Raw genomic sequence first — 24,995 nt, 5'->3', positions numbered from 1 at the left:
TAATATCTTAGTTCAGCTATTTTCTCGGCCTTTCCACAAGCATACTCGTAGTATGCATTGCGAACGCCTTCCACACTGGCCATTCGGAGACGGAGGTTGTAACGGAAGGAACGGTGATTTTCTTGACGGGCCTTGTCATAGCGATGCTGAAGACCTTCAAGCTTGTCATTCAACAAGACAACTTGCTCACAGGCTTTCTTGAAACGACTCTCGGCCTCGTACAGTTCGGCGTATAGGTGGAACTTTTCCATAATGTTGATTGTAGGATGATTTCAGAAATCTGATGCCAGTGTAGCGATGAAGACTGCTTTTATACACTTGTGATGACACGCCCACTTGCATACACGTGTCACAAGCTGGCTCAATTTGCATAGCCATCAAGGGTTGTGACAAGCTATGATAGCTCATGTCAGCTGACCTGTCAGATTTGATGCAAATAAGAATAACTGGGCGTGTTCCGATTGCTGCGGCAGTGAATCTCATAAGTGCTACTGATTGAGTCTCGTCTTGTTTGTTTAGCCTATTGTGGCGCTGACTGATAGCTAGACACTATCTTCTCAGTGCCTACCATCAGTATGGGAATTGAGACATAGGATCATAGTATCTGTTCTTGTTTATGCATGAAAGGCCTATCCATAGCCGTGCAATTTCCACCAAAGTTGTTGTGTTTATTTAAAGTTCATCGTCTTTGTATTCAATTCCAAAACGTCAGTCAAGACACAGGCAAAATACCTACAAAGCTCGGATTACACGCAACGTTTGGAGACGGGTAGACAATTTCAAGAAGAGTCCATCCAGGGCACTTCCAGTGGTCGAGAATTCTTAAGATAACAAACTTTTATTCTTGTGACGAGGCTATGTTTCTATAACAGAGAAATGAAACCCCGTAACAGCCAAATAAACACAATTTTCCCAACGTTCTAAAGTTGCAATGGCGAAGCCAAGGGTAAAAGAAAGCGACTGCTCTCGACAAAAACAGCCCAGTCTCATTCATCTTCAAATGCTATCCTCACAACTATCCAATGCGTATTTAGTCATACAAATTGACACGCCTGTCACTGTGCAATACCTTACCGCATAGTTTGGACTTCACCAACTCTATTTTCAGAAAGTAATTGTCCCCTTTTCCTAGAAGCAAGCACATGCTTATGAGGCGTCCTTGTCTCTTTACATTTGGTAAAATGACTGCAAATCTTAATGGTTGGCAACTGCAGTTAGTTACGGTCTACATTATTATTTCACCACGCTTGTGTTAATTATGTCTATACACCCACGTGGCAGGTGTACAGGAAATGACTTAAGTGGCATAGTTTTAATTCACTGATGGCAGTTGGACTGTGTATCTTTCCTTCGATTTGGGGTTACTTTGGGGGTAAATAAACGGAACTTGTGCATTTGAAAACCTTCGAAATGAATATCTTGACACTCGTGTTAACTTGTAAAGAATGCAGATGAAAAGTGAGCATCTGAGTTAACGATCTATTTGTGTGGAAAGTTCTTGAGAGGTACAAACTTTACGTTTTCGCCAGCCATTAGAAATTGAGCCCTTTCATGTTGATAGCATTCTTTTGTGACATTTGTGTAGCTCTGACAAGAGCTTTTGGTATTAATGACAAGAAGAAGAAAGTTTCTACTGAAGTCCCATCAAGTGTTCCATGCTGGCGTCGCTCTGGTAGTCTTCCGAGTCGTCCTCGGTGTTGACGGCCACATAATATCTGAGTTCAGCTATTTTCTCGGCCTTTCCACAAGCATACTCGTAGTATGCATTGCGAACGCCTTCCACACTGGCCATTCGGAGACTTAGGTTGTAACGGAAGGAACGGTGGTTTTCTTGACGGGCCTTGTCATAGCGATGCTGAAGACCTTCAAGCTTGTCAGTCAACAAGACAACTTGCTCACAGGCTTTCTTGAAACGACTCTCGGCCTCGTACAGTTCGGCGTATAGGTGGAACTTTTCCATAATGTTGATTGTAGGATGATTTCAGAAATGTGATGCCAGTGCAGCGATGAAGACTGCTTTTATACACTTGTGATGACACGCCCACTTGCATACACGTGTCACAAGCTGGCTCAATTTGCATAGCCATCAAGGGTTGTGACAAGCAATGATAGCTCATGTCAGCTGACCTGTCAGATTTGATGCAAATAAGAATAACTGGGCGTGTTCCGATTGCTGCGGCAGTGAATCTCATAAGTGCTACTGATTGAGTCTCGTCTTGTTTGTTTAGCCTATTGTGGCGCTGATTTATAGCTAGACACTATCTTCTCAGTGCCTACCATCAGTATGGGAATTGAGCCATAGGATCATAGTATCTGTTGTTGTTTATACATGAAAGGCCTATCCATAGCCGTGCAATTTCCACCAAAGTTGTTGTGTTTATTTAAAGTTCATCGTCTTTGTATTCAATTCCAAAACGTCAGTCAAGACACAGGCAAAATACCTACAAAGCTCGGATTACACGCAACGTTTGGAGACGGGTAGACAATTTCAAGAAGAGTCCATCCAGGGCACTTCCAGTGGTCGAGAATTCTGAAGATAACAAACCTTTATTCTTGTGACGAGGCTATGTTTCTATAACAGAGAAATGAAACCCCGTAACAGCCAAATAAACACATTTTTCCCAACGTTCTAAAGTTGCAATGGCGAAGCCAAGGGTAAAAGAAAGCGACTGCTCTCTACAAAAACAGCCCAGTCTCATTCATCTTCAAATGCTAGCCTCACAACTATCCAAAGCGTATTTAGTCATACAAACTGACACGCCTGCCACTGTGCAATACCTTCCCGCATGGTTTCCACTTCACCAACTCCATTTTCAGAAAGTAATTGTCCCCTTTTCCTAGAAGCAAGCACATACTTATGAGGCGTGCTTGTCTCTTTACAGTTGGTAAAATGACTGCAAATCTTAATGGTTGGCAACTGCAGTTAGTTACGGTCTGCATTATTATTTCACCACGCTTGTGTTAATTATGTCTATACACCCACGTGGCAGGTGTACAGGAAATGACTTAAGTGGCATAGTTTTAATTCACTGATGGCAGTTGGACTGTGTATCTTTCCTTCGATTTGGGGTTACTTTGGGGGTAAATAAACGGAACTTGTGCATTTGAAAACCTTCGAAATGAATATCTTGACACTCGTGTTAACTTGTAAAGAATGCAGATGAAAAGTGAGCATCTGAGTTAACGATCTATTTGTGTGGAAAGTTCTTGAGAGGTACAAACTTTACGTTTTCGCCAGCCATTAGAAATTGAGCCCTCTCATGTTCATAGCATTCTTTTGTGACATTTGTGTAGCTCTGACAAGAGCTTTTGGTCTTAATGACAAGAAGAAGAAGGTTTCTGCTGAAGTCCCATCTAGTGTTCCATGCTGGCGTCGCTCTGGTAGTCTTCCGAGTCGGCCTCGGTGTTGACGGCCACATAATATCTTAGTTCAGCTATTTTCTCGGCCTTTCCACAAGCATACTCGTAGTATGCATTGCGAACGCCTTCCACACTGGCCATTCGGAGACGGAGGTTGTAACTGAAGGAACGGTGATTTTCTTGACGGGCCTTGTCATAGCGATGCTGAAGACCTTCAAGCTTGTCATTCAACAAGACAACTTGCTCACAGGCTTTCTTGAAACGACTCTCGGCCTCGTACAGTTCGGCGTATAGGTGGAACTTTTCCATAATGTTGATTGTAGGATGATTTCAGAAATCTGATGCCAGTGTAGCGATGAAGACTGCTTTTATACACTTGTGATGACACGCCCACTTGCATACACGTGTCACAAGCTGGCTCAATTTGCATAGCCATCAAGGGTTGTGACAAGCAATGATAGCTCATGTCAGCTGACCTGTCAGATTTGATGCAAATAAGAATAACTGGGCGTGTTCCGATTGCTGCGGCAGTGAATCTCATAAGTGCTACTGATTGAGTCTCGTCTTGTTTGTTTAGCCTATTGTGGCGCTGACTGATAGCTAGACACTATCTTCTCAGTGCCTACCATCAGTATGGGAATTGAGACATAGGATCATAGTATCTGTTCTTGTTTATGCATGAAAGGCCTATCCATAGCCGTGCAATTTCCACCAAAGTTGTTGTGTTTATTTAAAGTTCATCGTCTTTGTATTCAATTCCAAAACGTCAGTCAAGACACAGGCAAAATACCTACAAAGCTCGGATTACACGCAACGTTTGGAGACGGGTAGACAATTTCAAGAAGAGTCCATCCAGGGCACTTCCAGTGGTCGAGAATTCTTAAGATAACAAACTTTTATTCTTGTGACGAGGCTATGTTTCTATAACAGAGAAATGAAACCCCGTAACAGCCAAATAAACACAATTTTCCCAACGTTCTAAAGTTGCAATGGCGAAGCCAAGGGTAAAAGAAAGCGACTGCTCTCGACAAAAACAGCCCAGTCTCATTCATCTTCAAATGCTATCCTCACAACTATCCAATGCGTATTTAGTCATACAAATTGACACGCCTGTCACTGTGCAATACCTTACCGCATAGTTTGGACTTCACCAACTCTATTTTCAGAAAGTAATTGTCCCCTTTTCCTAGAAGCAAGCACATGCTTATGAGGCGTCCTTGTCTCTTTACATTTGGTAAAATGACTGCAAATCTTAATGGTTGGCAACTGCAGTTAGTTACGGTCTACATTATTATTTCACCACGCTTGTGTTAATTATGTCTATACACCCACGTGGCAGGTGTACAGGAAATGACTTAAGTGGCATAGTTTTAATTCACTGATGGCAGTTGGACTGTGTATCTTTCCTTCGATTTGGGGTTACTTTGGGGGTAAATAAACGGAACTTGTGCATTTGAAAACCTTCGAAATGAATATCTTGACACTCGTGTTAACTTGTAAAGAATGCAGATGAAAAGTGAGCATCTGAGTTAACGATCTATTTGTGTGGAAAGTTCTTGAGAGGTACAAACTTTACGTTTTCGCCAGCCATTAGAAATTGAGCCCTTTCATGTTGATAGCATTCTTTTGTGACATTTGTGTAGCTCTGACAAGAGCTTTTGGTATTAATGACAAGAAGAAGAAAGTTTCTACTGAAGTCCCATCAAGTGTTCCATGCTGGCGTCGCTCTGGTAGTCTTCCGAGTCGTCCTCGGTGTTGACGGCCACATAATATCTGAGTTCAGCTATTTTCTCGGCCTTTCCACAAGCATACTCATAGTATGCATTGCGAACGCCTTCCACACTGGCCATTCGGAGACTTAGGTTGTAACGGAAGGAACGGTGGTTTTCTTGACGGGCCTTGTCATAGCGATGCTGAAGACCTTCAAGCTTGTCAGTCAACAAGACAACTTGCTCACAGGCTTTCTTGAAACGACTCTCGGCCTCGTACAGTTCGGCGTATAGGTGGAACTTTTCCATAATGTTGATTGTAGGATGATTTCAGAAATGTGATGCCAGTGTAGCGATGAAGACTGCTTTTATACACTTGTGATGACACGCCCACTTGCATACACGTGTCACAAGCTGGCTCAATTTGCATAGCCATCAAGGGTTGTGACAAGCTATGATAGCTCATGTCAGCTGACCTGTCAGATTTGATGCAAATAAGAATAACTGGGCGTGTTCCGATTGCTGCGGCAGTGAATCTCATAAGTGCTACTGATTGAGTCTCGTCTTGTTTGTTTAGCCTATTGTGGCGCTGACTGATAGCTAGACACTATCTTCTCAGTGCCCACCATCAGTATGGGAATTGAGCCATAGGATCATAGTATCTGTTCTTGTTTATGCATGAAAGGCCTATCCATAGCCGTACAATTTCCACCAAAGTTGTTGTGTTTATTTAAAGTTCATCGTCTTTGTATTCAATTCCAAAACGTCAGTCAAGACACAGGCAAAATACCTACAAAGCTCGGATTACACGCAACGTTTGGAGACGGGTAGACAATTTCAAGAAGAGTCCATCCAGGGCACTTCCAGTGGTCGAGAATTCTTAAGATAACAAACCTTTATTCTTGTGACGAGGCTATGTTTCTATAACAGAGATATGAAACCCCGTAACAGCCAAATAAACACAATTTTCCCAACGTTCTAAAGTTGCAATGGCGAAGCCAAGGGTAAAAGAAAGCGACTGCTCTCTACTAAAACAGCCCAGTCTCATTCATCTTCAAATGCTAGCCTCACAACTATCCACTTTGTGGTTTCCACTTCACCAACTCCATTTTCAGAAAGTAATTGTCCCCTTTTCCTAGAAGCAAGCACATACTTATGAGGCGTGCTTGTCTCTTTACAGTTGGTAAAATGACTGCAAATCTTAATGGTTGGCAACTGCAGTTAGTTACGGTCTGCATTATTATTTCACCACGCTTGTGTTAATTATGTCTATACACCCACGTGGCAGGTGTACAGGAAATGACTTAAGTGGCATAGTTTTAATTCACTGATGGCAGTTGGACTGTGTATCTTTCCTTCGATTTGGGGTTACTTTGGGGGTGAATAAACGGAACTTGTGCATTTGAAAACCTTCGAAATGAATATCTTGACACTCGTATTAACTTGTAGAGAATGCAGATGAAAAGTGAGCATCTGAGTTAATGATCTCTTTGTGTGGAAAGTTCTTGAGAGGTACAAACTTTACGTTTTCGCCAGCCATTAGAAATTGAGCCCTTTCATGTTGATAGCATTCTTTTGTGACATTTGTGTAGCTCTGACAAGAGCTTTTGGTCTTAATGACAAGAAGAAGAAGGTTTCTGCTGAAGTCCCATCTAGTGTTCCATGCTGGCGTCGCTCTGGTAGTCTTCCGAGTCGGCTTCGGTGTTGACGGCCACATAATATCTGAGTTCAGCTATTTTCTCGGCCTTTTCACAAGCATACTCATAGTATGCATTGCGAACATAACTGCCTTTTGTCATTGTTTTGTATCTTGAAATTCCACCAAAATCTGACCTGTTTTCAATTCCCCACATGGGTTGATTGTGGGAATCCTAATTTTGGTGTCCCGTGGAAATATTTGGAAACGGTGTAAAACTAAAGTCACCCACTCACCGGAATCCCTACGGGAAAATATGTTATTTTCTTTATACATGTATTACCTCCTACCTGCAAGTTCCTCTCCTTATCATCACAATTCCTTCACCGCAGGGAACCTGCTCGTTCGTTCTCCCTTTAGGTGGTACTGACCTTGTAAATGTAGTGTGACCATGTAAATGTAGTGTGACCTTGTAAATGTAGTGTGATCTTGTACCTGTAGTGTGTCCTTGTAACTGTAGTGTGATCTTGTACCTGTAGTGTGATCTTGTACCTGTAGTGTGATCTTGTAACTGTAGTGTGATCTTATCACTGTAGCGTGATCTTGTACCTGTAGTGTGTCCTTGTAACTGTAGTGTGATCTTGTACCTGTAGTGTGATCTTGTACCTGTAGTGAGATCTTGTAACTGTAGTGTGATCTTGTACCTGTAGTGTGATCTTGTAACTGTAGTGTGATCTTGTACTTGTAGTGTGACCTTGTAAATGTAGTGTGACCTTGTAAATGTAGTGTGATCTTGTACCTGTAGTGTGACCTTGTAACTGTAGTGTGATCTTGTACCTGTAGTGTGATCTTGTACCTGTAGTGTGATCTTGTACCTGTAGTGTGATCTTGTACCTGTAGCGTGATCTTGTACCTGTAGTGTGATCGTGTACCTGTAGTGTGACCTTGTAAATGTAGTGTGATCTTGTACCTGTAGTGTGATCTTATAGCTGTAGTATATGTGAGACACATTATAAAGGAGACGTGGACTTACTGTGACAAGGAAGGACAATGGGATCTCCAGGTAATGAAATGAATAAAATGTGTGAAATCATTACCAACTCATTCAAAGCTTCTATTAGGATTTTTGAAATTATTTTACCAACATATTGCTGCTTTTATTGCGACATATGTAATACAGTCAACAAACTAGAAATGTTTACTGTTTGGAACTTTGGAAAGCACCCTTACCTACACCATGGATCTACAGGTCAAACTTTTCAATATAGTGTTATGTAAAGAATTATTTACGACCATATAGGGCTGCCTGAAAATTGCTGGTGATAACCTATGTACATTTAATGAAAGTACACATTATGCATTTTTAATGTATGTTTATATAGTATGTCACAATACGAGTATGATAGTGTTTTCCAAAGTCGTGATTATTCGGACAAATTTTAGGTCAGTCCGTACTGAATGATTTATGAATTATGTTGTATCCGATATGAGATGAAGCCTATCTACACCTGTAAACCTATCTGCGGAAGAAGAGTTGCTGCCAGGCAACAATATAGACACGTGGGGTATTGTGCAGGTCGCATTAGCTATGTACTATAGAGAAGACACTCTTAAAGCGTCACAGAGATCTTACAGTTCTAAAGAATGGCGGGTAAATGCTTTTGGTCGAGGTATCTTGTGATTGCTCTGGTTTGTACCATTGACACCTTAGCCGTATCGAGGTAGGGCATTTGAGATAATGTGTAATGTTCATAGGGTCCTTAATGTCCGTATAACTGTCAGCTTTCCTTTCATGTCGAGTACCATGCTCTTAAATAAGTAAGGGAAATTCATTCTTAATTTACGATTACAAAGATTGGGAAATATATCGAAGTCAGCCGATGTTGATATGATAGTAATAAATGGTTTGCACTTCCTTATGACCATAGATCGAGAAACAAGGTTTTGGCGATGAAGAGTAGTCCCCCATCAATCCTGAACGTAACCTTATCAATGTAACTTTCAGGTAGCTGGGTTACACCTAATTACACACACTCTATATTTTGGCTCCGGTGTTTGGGGGAACAGGTGTAAACGTGCGAGCAAGTGACATATTCCCCATTGTGCAAATTTATCCAACCTATATATGATAATGACTATATCGACACTCAACCAGCGACACCATGAAACGACACACGCTCTATTATTGAGAGCTTTCAAGAAGTGAAAACATCTACACCTACACAGTACCATAGTCGTACTAAAGTATTAACTAATTTGTGTGATTTTCCCCATTTTCCATTACCATTACCGTGTTGTCGTAATGTGGCTGAAACAATTATTGTGGAGGGTCTCCTTGGGGGTGAGTATAGTGATTATAGGAATCCAAGTGACGTCATTCACTGTTGTGAGTGTTATTGCGCCACAACGATGAGAAAACATGACATTTGAATCTGTCTGACCCTAAATATTTTGCGGTGTGTAAGAAACAGAATGCTGTTCTCGTGTCTGTCATATACCATTGCACTCATTGTTTCAAAACTTATATAACTTGCTTCCATGGATGTAGCTACCGTAACAAAAAGACCGGGCTTACACATTATTCTTGCGACCGAGGTGGGGAAAGTCTTCAATACTGTATACAAATTAGGCTTTACAGCCTGTCGGGCTTAAACGACAAAACTGGCTTGATACGCACATGATTTCGCAAGATAAATACGGTTTGAAACATTTCGTTGTAAGATAAATGCTAACTGGCAGATAGACACTCGTGTAGTATTCTCTATTTACAACAGAAGTAAACAAAATATTTCTGTTGCAAAATTACAGGTTAACAATTGCTGATGATAGAGAAAAACGAGCCATAGGTAATCAGGAGATAAACATACTGTGTTGGAAATCAGAGGTATATAACGAATTATCATAGCTCTAAATTTGATTTAAAAACGGAATGCCACGTCGTCGTTGTTTTTTTTAAAAAAACAGAGCTATCATAATTTCGTTATATATCTCTGATTTTCCAACACAGTACCGTTATCTCCATTCTACCATAACCGCATTATTAAGATGTAAGGACAATACATACTGTGTTGGAAAATCAGAGGTATGTAACGTGATTATAATAGCTCTGAATGACTTTGATAAACCAGTCAGAATCCAGTATTTAATGACGTCATGCTAGAATTCTAGTTTCGATACATTGGGTTTAAATATGAAATGGGACTATCTGAAATGTATTCATGTACATTCAGTAAACCAGAACAGGTATAAAAACAGTCAATGAACTTATTTCAGTGTTGAAATATTACACGGGGAAGGTTACCCATCGGAACAATTTTACTACGTTAAAAGAGCGGGGTACGGGTGGAACCCTATCTTGTTTTTCTTCGAAAATGTCTTTGATGACATGAAACCACCCTTTCGCGATCTATCCATTGATGTTGACAGTCCGTCATTAGTAAGCACTATCAGTGGAACGTACCTCGAGATAACGAAGAGATAGCTCTTTATTTGATACACGCTACACATGCGCAAATCATCGACGTACAAACGATGCTATGGAAGCTCATCAAGCGACATTAATGATGACATGCGCGACATCTATGGAGGTTCGATTTTGTGCGTTCAACTAAATGACAATTGTTCGTTGACCAGAAGAACATTTTTAAAGGTCCGATTCCGTGAGATGCGATTAAAAGACAAATGTTCCTTAGGCTCGTAGACAGACCCATAAAGGTCCGATTCCCTGAGATTCGCCTGAAAGACAAAAATCCTCTTCGACTTTCAGGCGCATTCATAGAGGTCATCTGTTCTGTATTGAGGTGTGTCTTCAGAGAAGGACTTGCTCAGAGGTTTTGTATAACCCAGTACACAAGAGTTGTAAGGTACAACATGCTTCAGAAGGGGAATCTCTGCAACCAGAAGAGATCATATATCCTTCAGGATCCGTATGGGGTCTGAGAATTGAAGCTGTCTCAGGTTAGTGAAAACTATCAAATGTATTTAATATCCTCCTTCATCATCTTACTAGTCGGTCGTACTCGGGATGGCAGTATGTACTATAATGACGATCATTCTGATATCGGCTTTGACAAACATTTTTTGTAGATGAAAAAACTAACAGGAAACTCCAACATGAATAGCGTCATATAAGTCACTAACTACTGCTCCACATACGATTACGTTTAAGCAGGGATTTCCTATGGATGTGGAAACGGTTTGTCGCTTCTATTCTCTTTCTCTCCGACAGAAACATATTAGGACGTTTGTTTTTACCCTTAACGCCACACCCTGCAGTATTCCAGCTCGAAAGATCGCGTGAGAACGACACAGGAAGTGATTGACATCATGAACATACATGAATGCAGTTGTGATTCACTGACATGTATCAACCGATCCAATTTGCTGCTTCTAAGGACAAGCATGGGTTGCTAGAGATCAGTTCTAAAACATGTTCACATGTGTTTTAACCAGAGGCAGTGGTATTGAGTACATACATTATTTCAGCCACTGTAACCAGAACCTCATAATAGCACCACAATGTATGTGACTACAGCGTCAATATTAACTCATACGTTGCACTGGAGAATAGTCATGTTTTATGGATGAACGGGAAATGATGAAGATGGTGATTAATTGAAAAGTATCATTGTGATAGAACCATGTGCTTTTCAGATAAACCAAGCAACGAGACATACCAGATTCTGTGCACTCCAGCACAAAACTTACTTCAATATATGCATGGTATTGTATGCTCTGGGAACAGTTTACACGATTCACCAAACATCGAAGATGTTTTCAACGGTTTTCAACCCCCAACGCTTGGCCTAGGTGACGCTCCACCTCCAGAGGTTTCCACACCTGCCATGCAGACAACATTCACAAGTCCATCCTCGAAAAACGACGTTCAGTCATCCGACTCCAGCAAGATTGACACCATATCAATACATCAGGCGGAAACTTTAGCTACAGGAAGTGAAACTGACGGGAAGTCAACAACGACAGCAGGTTTGGGGGATATTACCACGTCAGAAGACTTTGTCGTTAACAAGCATTCTAACAAGGTGCTTCAGTCTTTTAGAAACAATGGATCATCTATAGTAACAAGTAGTGAACAACAAGAACTGATATTGCCAAGCGTTCCCAGAAAGTCCTCGCCTGTTGATGTTCCAGAGAGTCCTCACGAAACGGCCACACGTCAGACAACGCCACGGAATCACATGACTTCTATCGAACAGTGTAGGTGTCCTGTACAGTGTAAGTGTCATGTACAGTGTATGTGTCATGTACAGTATATGTGTCATGTACAGTGTATGTGTCATGTACAGTGTATGTGTCATGTACAGTGTAAGTGTCATGTACAGTGTATGTGTCATGTACAGTGTATGTGTACTACATATTTCAATGACAGACGGTCATGTCCTTGTGTCATTGCTTTGAACAGTAGGTCAGACGTATTTACTTCAAAGTTGATGCGTGTACAACGTAATGTAGATTCAGGCGTTGATGGAGTCGTTGGCGATGATGTATTCTCCAGAACATATGAATGTGTGTGTCTCACAACATATATATATACGTGTACAACGTAATGTAGATTCAGGCGTTGATGGAGTCGTTGGCGATGATGTATTCTCCAGAACATATGAATGTGTGTGTCTCACAACATATATATATATATATATATATATATATATATATATATATATATATATATATATATATATATATATATATATATATATATATACGAACATCGCCACTAACGTGGAATGCCCTCGAATAATCCCGGAAGTCAGCAAATAGAAAACCAAGGGCAGATAATTTCCGGAAAGCCTGACGCCCAAAATCCTAAAAATGCTGACCATCTATTATACGAAATGTGACCCATTAATAATTAATACTTAATTAATAACAACATATACAGAAAATACACACTCGTAACAGTATGATATAGTTTAAACAAAGCAGTGGAAGTCGGTGAAATAAATGTCTATATAGTGAACTCATAAATAGCTAACCGAACGTCATAATGTGAGGTCATACGAGAGTTAGGAAACATCCTCTCGGAGGAGAGTTTGGCGGTTATCGTGGAAGCAGGTAATTTTTTTTGTTTTTAATCAGTTAAACATATAAAAATGGTTATTTGTGCTTAAGTTGTGTGTGTTGACGATTCAATGTATGAAACAGTTTAAATAAGGTAGTGAAAGTTGGTACAATAAAGAGAGTAAACTCAAAACAACTAATCTCAGGTTTTTCGTACTCCCGGGTCCTTATTCCCGAAACGTTATAAGCCCTAAGAATTCCTAACTTTGATCGTAGACAATGTGCTTGAGAAGTTTGTAGGGCTACGAACGTTTCGAGAATAGCAAGCCTGGCACTGCATACGGCATATTGTGACGTCGTAGAATTGTTAGCGACACGGCAATTCTCGTCGGAGAGTTTGGTGGTTACCGTGGCAACGGGTAATATTTTTACCAGTTACCGGTTGTTAACGAGTCACTAACTAATGAAATTAAAGAGTTTTACATGAAGGTAAGATAAAAATCACATTCCACACACAACTGCGTTCCGTTTACAAACATTACGTTCAAGACACTATGCAGAACAACGATATGTAAGTAGCACTTCTTCCACTTAAAGTCATTTTCATTTGAAAGGAGTGATGCTCTAAATAACATGTTCTCTAACATCCTGCCCAGCATAAACAACATTCTCTCACATAACATCATACTCAGCATAACAATTTCTCTCTATGCAAAGTCATGCTATGCATAACAGTTTCCCTCTACATAAATTCATGCTCAGCATAACTGAGTAACATGCTTTATGTAACACCATGCTCCGCATAATGATATTCTTCACGTAACATCATGCTCTACACACAGACATGACGTCATCCTGAAAGTATGCTTGATTTACGCAGTTTGCTGTAGAAACCCACCGGAAGTTGATAACGCAATAATGGCGGATGAGAAGGGGCGGTCTCGGAACTACCGCTGTGTCACCGGTTACAGGAGCAGGGACAATATCACAAGCGTTTGTACGGAGGCTTGCCAATGGACAAGGCCGACTGGTTCCTGCCTTAGTGAGTGGGTCTCTGTTCTTATCTCGAGTAGATCCCAAAGTAGGTTAGGCTCTGGTCTCATGCAGCAGTAAGTGGGTCACTGTCCTTATCTCGAGTAGATCCCAAAGTAGGTTAGGCTCTGGTCTCCTGTAGCAGTAAATGGGTCTCTGTTCTTATCTCGAGTAGATCCCAAAGTAGGTTAGGCTCTGGTCTCCTGCAGCAGTAAGTGAGTCTCTGGTTTCATGTTGAGTAGATAGTAGTATTTAAAGGTCACATGCAACCTAAAATACAGCTGTGCAGATTCTGATACCTTTCGGTATGCATATATCATCAAAGATGCCAATTCAGCTTATAAAGTTGAAAACAACGGATGAAAATAAAGCCCGCGAAATCAGAGTGGTTTCAACAGCTGTGTTGCGCTGCGCCCATGACGCATGCGCAGTGTATAGGTTCGCGGAGCTTGAAACAGTATGCATGCCCGGAGTATTGGGTCGTGAGCAGTAGTCTAATCTTGGTTGTGTACACAAACAAGTAAATAATCTACCCGTTACATAAAAAATGTTGATTGTGGTAAGCAGCCTCTGTCACAGAGAAAGCTCAATGTCTATTTTATTGACACCTGTATGTCTGCCTGCCTGTCCGCTAACGACAATATGCAATACACAGCTTCAATCATTGACTACACCTATCAGGCTATACGCCACAAAAAAAATAAACTGATTTATGACTCGTGCACCCGAGTCTCTGCCACATTATGTAATTAGAGAGATGTGATACTTGTACACATGACATGTTTTTATGTCTGTGGGTTGCAAACAAACTACATGCATTTTTCCCGGATGACTGGATCTGACGGAAACTGGTGCAAACTCTTTTCAGTTTCAAGTCCTGCTTTGCACTTGGACGAATGACAGTCACCAGCCGCTCAGTAGTTGACCATATCCAGATGATTTTTGACTGGATCGAACACAAATTCAGAGAACATGTATCTACAAAACCTAACATCTCTATATACATTCTTTATGGATAACAACTTCTTCTAGTGCATATGATTTTGTTTGACATCAATATATAAATCCATACTGAAACGATGCATCATGTACAATAAAAGAAGTTGTTATCCATAAAGAATCTTACTTTCTTGTGACTCGCCATACTTCTAAAATGCTCATCAAACAGATCACCTTTCTGTACACACAATGAGCCCTCAGCATATCAGCAAATGAACCAGCCAGTCGGAAGCCATCGTTACACTTGAGTGCAACCCCACTCGCTATGACTGAGTTCGGTCTCCCGAAGGCTTCGTTTCGAGGGAAGTAAGCCCAAGTACAAAATATTGCACTTTTGAATCGTGATTGGTACGTTTATAATTGTGTTTATTTAATTTTTTTACAGGCAGCAATGTATAGTATATGCCATGAATAATTGATAATTGTATTTTTTTATTGTATGTGACCTTTAAGTACTGTCTGATGTATATGACGTATGTAGTCTTTAGGATTGTGAGTGGGTCATACGTATATCGAGTAAATATCTTAGGATACTCGAGCCTTGTCTCATGATAAGAGTCTCTGCCTTAGTGAATGGGTCGTTGGTCTCATATCAAGTACTTCTATAAGTATGTTAGTTACTGGCCGCATGTAGAGTTCACGTCTGAGTGGTTTTACCTAAATTGTGCACAATATATGGATAACGACTAGCAGTAGCAGCGGCAGTAGTAGTAGTGAAGGAGATGGTGGAGGTTGTGTGTCAAAAAGATCAGATAGAGCAGTTCTTAGTAGAGTAGTAGCAGCAGTAGTAGTAGTAGCAGTAGTAGTAGTAGTAGTAGCAGCAGTAGTAGTAGTAGTAGTAGTAGTAGTAGTAGTAGTAGTAGTAGTAATAGTAACAGTGGTTGTTGTAAGTGGAGTAGATGTAGTAATAGTATCAGCAGAAGTAGTGATAGCAGAGGGAGGTGGAGGTTGAGTGTCAGAAGGGGCAGAACTGGTAGTATAGTATCAGCAGAAGTAGTGATAGCGGAGGGAGGTGGAGGTTGAGTGTCAGAAGGGGCAGAACTGGTAGTATAGTATCAGCAGAAGTAGTGATAGCAGAGGGAGGTGGAGGTTGAGTGTCAGAAGGGGCAGAACTGGTAGTATAGTATCAGCAGAAGTAGTGATAGCAGAGGGAGGTGGAGGTTGAGTGTCAGAAGGGGCAGAACTGGTAGTATAGTATCAGCAGAAGTAGTGATAGCAGAGGGAGGTGGAGGTTGAGTGTCAGAAGGGGCAGAACTGGTAGTATAGTAGCAGCAGTAATAGAAGCAGCAGTAGTTGTAGCAGTGTTCTTAGCAGCAGAGCAGCAACAACAGCAGTACTGGTATTGGTGTGGGGGATGTAGTAGTAGTAGTAGTAGTAGTAGTAGTAGTAGTTGTTGTTGTTGTTGTTGTTGCTGTTGTTGTTGTTGTACAAGTAGGTTTGACCACATTTCAGAAGTCTGTGGCGAGCTAACACAGCTCTATGGTGCCGAGCCGTTGCCTGGAGACACCATCGCGGGTACGATCCGTCTGTACAAGTGTTCCAATGGCTTCTCCAGCGACAAGATAATAAAAACCACCTGTCTGGACACCGGGAAGTGGACGCTGCCTACCAACAGATACTCATGTACAGGTATGTTGGGCTGTAGAACAAAATGTGTCCAAAAGTAATGTACAAGAGCATTCTAACGAATTATGTTATTGTCCTCGACACCATGATCCGGGGCCTTGCTACTAATGGACATCGGAATCAAATCCACTGGCACAGCGTTCTAAACTGACTGAACAATTGTGTTATCTCGCGTATTATGCAGTGTTTATCGATTAACATATTGTATAACGATACTGGTCATCCATTGACAATGCATTGGGCATCTAATCTACGGCATAATCTACAATTCACATTTACATTTTGATGTAAAATGACACAGAAATGGGAAAGAGTGGGAGGTGACTGGTCCTGACCAGCAAACAGTCTTCATCCAGACGAAGGACTTCCTCACAACACTCGATGCACCTGTTGGTATGGGATTCTTCCTTACCAAGAAATAGTCTGTGACGATTCGACATGCTATATTTTGCTTAGATTACACTCATCTCCTCTTTGTCTGAATTACTAGACTGTCATGAAAATCTGTACGGACATCTGTACTGATAAAACCATTAGTTCATCATAAGTCACGACATGTCTCAAATGGGAATCCTCAGACAGACACTGTCAACTGAAGATTTTGTGTGGTTTACGTTAAGTTTGATTTTTGCCTGTATGTTGTCTTTTTATGGGCATTGTGGAGTTTGCCTCCAACATGCATCCCATTGCATGCATAGGCCTGACCACCACAGTCCAAATGATTTTCCACTCGGAAATCCCTCCTTACCTCGTCATAATCAGTATTATCAATATCACTGTTACATTATGGTCGTCGCACGTGGACATTTAGTGAATAGGGTGGACATTGGTAGTATAATATACAGTTTACAGTGCATTCAGTTCAGCTATTTTAGATAGTTCTACCTCACTCTCATACGCATATAAGTGATAGAATTTCAGTGTATCTATACGTGAGGATATCACGGTGAATATGACGCCCTGAGAAACCTTGGCAACTGTCTGGTGAACACTGTATATTGATGTTCATGGACGTGTATCGATGGAAGCTGCGCAGGATCACCAGTATCACCTTCTTTGGTCAGTGGGAGGTTGATCATGAACAGACCTTAGGTAGCCAAACATAATCATTTATTCATTATATGAAACATTGGAAGTTTTTATTCGACACACGTTGTCCTGCAATTCTTTATATTAGCATGATAGCACTGGTACAGTATGCATGTGGGAAAAACATGCTGGGAACACAACTAATAAAAAACATATTCAGAGTTAATTAGCATTCAAAATAGTGACATCATAATACTGATGCACTGTTCATCGTGTGCAATATCGATAGATTTATGTATATGTTACTAAAATTGCTAAACACCTCTGGATGATAGGTTGTAGATGTGTATGACCAACATGAATCCCCTGTGATATGCACATGTTGTCAGCTCTACTCACATGCCTCTAGTGAACACTGTGCGGTCTCACAATGTCAGGTGCGTCTGGCAGGCGACGGGTAATTATCAAAATATATTCAGATCAGATCCTGGGTTTGACACATGACCCTGTCTTCAACTGATAATTTCTGAAGATCGAACAGCTTGGAAAATACGTGGGACAGACAACTCCCCAAAATCAGTTATCCAAAGATGCCCAGTGTATCAGGGAATGTATTCTTTCCCAAGGAATCAGTTATCCAAAGATGCCCAATGTCAAGAGAATGTATTCGTTCCCAGATATGCCATTCTGTGGCATGCAATAAGAACCTCTCACCCTGCCAGTGCATGCACATGTTGCTAGTTCCAGGCGTGTTGCGTCAAACATCACCTCAAACTGTCCATGCAGACACGATCTGTTGATCACGATGCTTGTCTAACGTTTTGACTTCGAACCTTTTTCAAAGAATCTTTCCCTCCACGACTGCAGGTGTTGTATGTTTGGTACGTACGGCCAGGGTGGTAACCGGCCAGGGTGGTAACCGGCCAGGGTGGTAACCGGCCTATATCCAGGTATATTCCAACCATTACTACTTTTTCTTATAATTTCATGTCCTTTTGTGCAAAAATATCTTTGGCCTTTCATAAATGACGATCATAGAAAACTATGCAAAATCAGCATCCTCATTCTGAAAACGCCTAGGCCTAGGTATGGGAACAATTTGTGGCAGGAAAATTGACATAATTTTGACCGTGACAGATATTTGCCAGAGTTTCAGTCAGCACGGCGAGGTGCTTGAGTTTATATATTTGCGTACATACGTGACTGGATTTCAATAAAAACACTGAAACGTATCGTCAGCATCTGAAATGCAGAGCTGCCGCTAGAGGAACTTCCGCTCTCCGATCCACTTTAGCAGTGACGGAGTTCTTGAAACTGAAGACTCTCACCGGTCTGCATTACTCTGTTAGTGCGAATTGGGACATGCGTCGGAAATAAGACTCTTCGTAATGGGTATCTGTTGTTATGTTGTCAGAGATGAAATCTCAAAGCTTATTATTACCTGATCATCCAGCAGAAATGCTTCAGAAATAAGACTCTTCGTAATGGGTATCTGTTGTTATGTTGTCAGAGATGAAATCTCAAAGCTTATTATTACCTGATCATCCAGCAGAAATGCTTCAGAAATAAGACTCTTCGTAATGGGTATCTGTTGTTATGTTGTCAGAGATGAAATCTCAAAACATTTCCAGATATTGTTACGCGGATGGAAATCATCAAAAGCGTCAGAAATTAGAGATGTTCACTATCTCTGTCTCTTATTTTGTTTGTCAGAGGTGAAGTCTCAAACCTTTACATTATATAATCGTCCAGTGGATTCTGATACCTTAGGCCCTTTGTGACGCCCTTACCCATAAGTCTTTGAAGGGCATTTAGAAGTGAAATGCATAAGAATGAAGATTTTATGGATATCAACGTCTTTATATGAGAACACAACGTTTCGGAGTTAATGCTTACTCCTTCATCAGGTGACACAGCAACCCGGTACCACACTATCAGTAACAAGGGCCACGGCTTAGGGTGGTGCCTTGATCGAGCAATGAAATGTAGACGTGCTGTTAGGAAAGGGATATGATGCAGACTTATGGTCTGATACATCCTTACGGAACAGGTTGTTCTGACGTCACGTTTGGTCATCAACACATCAAAACTTCATTAATGTCATGACCTGTAAAGGTCCCGGGGTAGAACAGGCCTTCGGCAACCCATGCTTGCCACACTATGCTTGTCGTAAGACGCGACTAACGGGATCGGGTGGTCACGCTCGCTGACTTGGTTGACATGTCATCGGTTACCAGTTGTGCAGACCGGTGGTCATGTTGTTAGTCACTGGATTGCCTGGTCCAGACTCGCTTATTTAGAGACCGCCGCCACATAACTGGAATATTGCTGAGTGCGTCGTAAAACTAAACTCACTCACTCAGTCATTAACTTCGTATCCATGTTTCTGTGCCAATCATCCTTTAACCAATACTAGAATGAGTGTACTTAGTCCTACACCGCAATATAACAGATGTATCGTAGTGGTCTGTTAACAACCAAACAACTCAATGATCAGCGGTATCCCAGATGTATCGTAGTGGTCTGTTAACAACCAAACAACTCAGTGATCAGCAGTATCCCAGATGTATCGTAGTGGTCTGTTAACAACCAAACAACTCAGTGATCAGCAGTATCCCAGATGTATCGTAGTGGTCTGTTAACAACCAAACAACTCAATGATCAGCAGTATCCCAGATGTATCGGAGTGGTCTGTTAACAACCAAACAACTCAATGATCAGCAGTATCCCAGATGTATCGTAGTGGTCTGTTAACAACCAAACAACTCAATGATCAGCAGTATCCCAGATGTATCGTAGTGGTCTGTTAACAACCAAACAACTCAATGATCAGCAGTATCCCAGGTGTATCGTAGTGGTCTGTTAACAACCAAACAACTCAATGATCAGCAGTATCCCAGATGTATCGTAGTGGTCTGTTAACAACCAAACAACTCAATGATCAGCAGTATCCCAGATGTATCGTAGTGGTCTGTTAACAACCAAACAACTCAATGATCAGCAGTATCCCAGATGTATCGTAGTGGTCTGTTAACAACCAAACAACTCAATGATCAGCAGTATCCCAGATGTATCGTAGTGGTCTGTTAACAACCAAACAACTCAATGATCAGCAGTATCCCAGGTGTATCGTAGTGGTCTGTTAACAACCAAACAACTCAATGATCAGCAGTATCCCAGATGTATCGTAGTGGTCTGTTAACAACCAAACAACTCAATGATCAGCAGTATCCCAGATGTATCGTAGTGGTCTGTTAACAACCAAACAACTCAATGATCAGCAGTATCCCAGGTGTATCGTAGTGGTCTGTTAACAACCAAACAACTCAATGATCAGCAGTATCCCAGATGTATCGTAGTGGTCTGTTAACAACCAAACAACTCAATGATCAGCAGTATCCCAGATGTATCGTAGTGGTCTGTTAACAACCAAACAACTCAATGATCAGCAGTATCCCAGATGTATCGTAGTGGTCTGTTAACAACCAAACAACTCAATGATCAGCAGTATCCCAGATGTATCGTAGTGGTCTGTTAACAACCAAACAACTCAATGATCAGCAGTATCCCAGATGTATCGTAGTGGTCTGTTAACAACCAAACAACTCAATGATCAGCAGTATCCCAGATGTATCGTAGTGGTCTGTTAACAACCAAACAACTCAATGATCAGCAGTATCCCAGGTGTATCGTAGTGGTCTGTTAACAACCAAACAACTCAATGATCAGCAGTATCCCAGATGTATCGTAGTGGTCTGTTAACAACCAAACAACTCAATGATCAGCAGTATCCCAGATGTATCGTAGTGGTATGTTAACAACCAAACAACTCAATGATCAGCAGTATCCCAGATGTATCGTAGTGGTCTGTTAACAACCAAACAACTCAATGATCAGCAGTATCCCAGATGTATCGTAGTGGTCTGTTAACAACCAAACAACTCAATGATCAGCAGTATCCCAGATGTATCGTAGTGGTCTGTTAACAACCAAACAACTCAATGATCAGCAGTATCCCAGATGTATCGTAGTGGTCTGTTAACAACCAAACAATTCAATGATCAGCAGTATGAGCATCGATCTAGGAAGCTGGGATACGATGACTTGTTGTGGCAAACAAGTCAGAAAGCCTGGCCACATGATCCTGTCGGTCTCCTCTTACAAGCGGGTACGATGCGGATCATCACGGGTCACAAAAGACCCAAGCTGACGAACAGCGGCATTGTGGACAGTCCTGCTTTAGGCATCCTTGGCATCTAACACCATTCACCTTCACATCATCTTATGTGAACCTCAAGAATTGCTATGAAAAACACAGAAAAAACATCCTTTCGTTCTGCGTTGATTCGCTGAGCGTTTTGCTCAAACGGTTAATAGTACGTTGAGATGCATTGACCAAATTGATTTGCATGTTACGTTCTTTCCCAGATATCTAACAGAAGAAATGTTACCAATGCTTCTATTTTTTACTATTACAGACTCATTCAGAAAGGTCCTGTGGGTTTGGGTACACCTTTGTTTGCTTTAAAAACATGCGCAGAACAATTTACAAAAGAAGGAAGTGAACGAAAAAGAGGATCGGGTTGATTTGAGTGTATGCTGGTAATGATGACTACATTTTGGATTGATCTAACAGAGTATCCTCTGGTGACTCTTGATTGTTGTCCACAGTCACTTGCAAGGACCCACCGGATCTAAGGGGTGCAGTTTTGGTGTCGAAAGATTCCACACAGGCCACCTACAAGTGCAAGGACGGCTTCACCCCTACTACCCCTATCCTGCTGAACTGTCTCCCCACGGGCAGCTGGACCACCCCTCAGAAGACTTGTGTTAGTGAGTAATAACTAGCCTTGTCCTTTACATGTTACATGATCTCAAAAACAGCGGAAACAGTAGTAGCATCGGTATCGACATCAGCAGCACCAGGAGCAGTAGTAGTAGTTGAAGTATTCTTGATCACGTTTCAGAACGCTGCGGCGAGCTGCCACAGCTCTATGGTGCCGAGCCGTTGCCTGGAGACAACATCGCGGGTACGATCCGTCTGTACAAGTGTTCCAAGGGCTTTTCGAGCGACCAGAAAATGGAAACCACCTGCCTGAACACAGGGAAGTGGACGCTACCTTCCAACAGATATGCATGTACAGGTACTTGGGTGTGTGCAAAAACAACAAAATAGTGTGTACCACAGGGACCGGTGATGATTTAAAGACTCCAACAGTCGTACATGTGGAATGCAAGCGAAACATTTCAAGGGGACAGTTTACATATCTCACATGCAAGGCTATAACGGTTTCCACGTGCATTTGTCGTTCCCATATCTTTAGAAAAGGATAAAACAAGATCCTGCTCTTTCGAAAAGGGGTGTCCATTGGCAGTCAGCTTAATGTCATCCATATAAGGCAGGCACCATCAAATTCAAGATTGAAGCTGTGTTTGTCTTCATCACACCTTTGTATCAGTAACGAAATCTGATGAATGGCTTTCTATTATTTCTTTCTCTAATTTCAACCCTTTGCTCATTCCAAGCCTAATTTTCTGTGCTTAAATATGTTTGATCCAAACAGGTCATCATACTTTTGCACACAAGAATACACATGTAAAGCACGCGCTACACACACGAAGTATTTGCTTGATAACTTATTGATCGGAGCGAGCGACATATCTAACTCAATTTAAGCTGCGTCCGAAAGGTCCAAATAATCATGCAAACAACATACATATGATATGAACACAACAGCCATATGGGTAGAAATCATCAGTGTTGCAATACTTTTATCCGTGTGTATAAATAGGGTGTTGCTTGATTAATGCCTGTCTGTATCACTGAGTACAGACTTCACTGGATTTTAACAAAATACTGAACCCGTGCTAGTGACTGTGAACCAGTGCTGCATATAGAGGAACCTCTGCCTGGTATTCTTTGTAAGCATATATTCTCACCAGTCTGCATCACGCTTATATAGCGAGCTTCACACATTGCAGATATGCGGGCAATTGAACGTGACGAGCAAACTTTTTAACCGCTAAGCTACCCCACATTCCCTCAAAGAAGGGCGGGGGGGGGGGAGCGAAAAATCAGGATTTGACTCGATTGTTGTCCACAGTCACATGCGTGGAGCCCCCGGAACTGGAAAACGCCGTTTTGATGTCGAAATCATCTGCAGAAATCACGTACAAATGCAAGGACGGCTTCACCCCGACTACCCCGATCCTGCTGGAATGTCTCCCCACGGGCACCTGGACCACGCCCACGGAAACCTGCAATAGTGAGTAGCTTGTTCTTGAAATAGTGGGATATAGTGGAAAGTTAATACGGCTTGTATTTATTGAACGAGACAGCCACTCTGTGCCCAGACTGTAATGTTCAATGCAAACGTAATATATTATCTTACATACATGTAAAATACTTTAATTGCACTGTCAATGACGTCTTAGCAGGTTTCCGTGTCTTCCCTCATAGTAGGGTGACAACTGGAAAACACATTACCAGCTGCCACGATAACCGCCAAACACTCTGCCGAGATGTTTGCTAACTATCGTCATAATATGACGTTCGATTATGAGTTTATGAGTCAACTATATAGACATTGATTTCACCGACTTTCACTGCTTTGTTTAAACTGTTTCATGCATTGAATCATTTGCACCCTTATCTTAAACATGATTAAATATTTTACAGCAGTTTTAAGTCTGTCAGCCGGAATATGTTTCACTAATTTTAAGTATCCAGTCGAGGAGCAGACGCCATTTTGTTTACATGTTATATAGTCGGTAATGCCGTCTGTTGTGTTCAGAGGTCGGGTGCACGACGGCCGCTCGATACGTGAAGCACGCCACGTCTACGACAGGGAACTCTACCTACCATGGCTACAAGTGTGCCAAGCACTACAAGGAGACGGGTCCCATCTATTCCATCTGTGTGGACGGCAAGTGGACCACGCCCACTGAGAAGTGTATAGGTATTATAAACTTGTCTTTTGATGTGCCATTATGGAATCAGTTCAAACGAGTTTGATGCAATATGTTTAAGGAAGAGAAGTCATCAGTAAATGTCCTTTGTTCCTGAGTCTTTACTTTAGCGAGTTTAGGGTAGAGATACACATAAGAGTCGCATATATTGGTACATTACTGTAGAAATGAGACTCAAGCATTTTTTTTAAATTTTGATACAATTAAACTGACATTAAGCGAAGATGTTAAGAAGAGCGTTTGTGTTCAGAGGTCGCATGTCCCGATCGGTATCCAACGATAGTGTTTAGAGGAGTCGTAAAATCCCAAGTCGATAGGGCAGGATCTGAGACCAGATCCGAAAAGCCTTCGTAACGTTTATCGTTTCTCAACTTTTGTAGAGAGACCCCTCGGTCATTGTCAGGAATTACTTGACAGTTGGTTTTGGTACTGAATCAATAGTTAAACCATCACAGGCAAGTGTGGTCCGTCCCCTGAGGTAGATAATGCCATTTTGGGAAGAAAGACGGCAACTCGTCAGTACTACACTTGCAAGCAAGGGAGCGTTCAGAAGGGCAAGTTGTATGCCATGTGTGTGGGGGTCAGGTGGATCAAACCATCAGGATCATGTGGTG

The sequence above is a fragment of the Haliotis asinina genome, chromosome 12 (genome assembly GCF_037392515.1).
Source record: "Haliotis asinina isolate JCU_RB_2024 chromosome 12, JCU_Hal_asi_v2, whole genome shotgun sequence".
In the NCBI taxonomy this organism is placed as follows: domain Eukaryota; kingdom Metazoa; phylum Mollusca; class Gastropoda; order Lepetellida; family Haliotidae; genus Haliotis; species Haliotis asinina.
The sequence above is the reverse complement of the archived record's forward strand: the minus strand, read 5'-3'. Positions refer to the sequence as shown.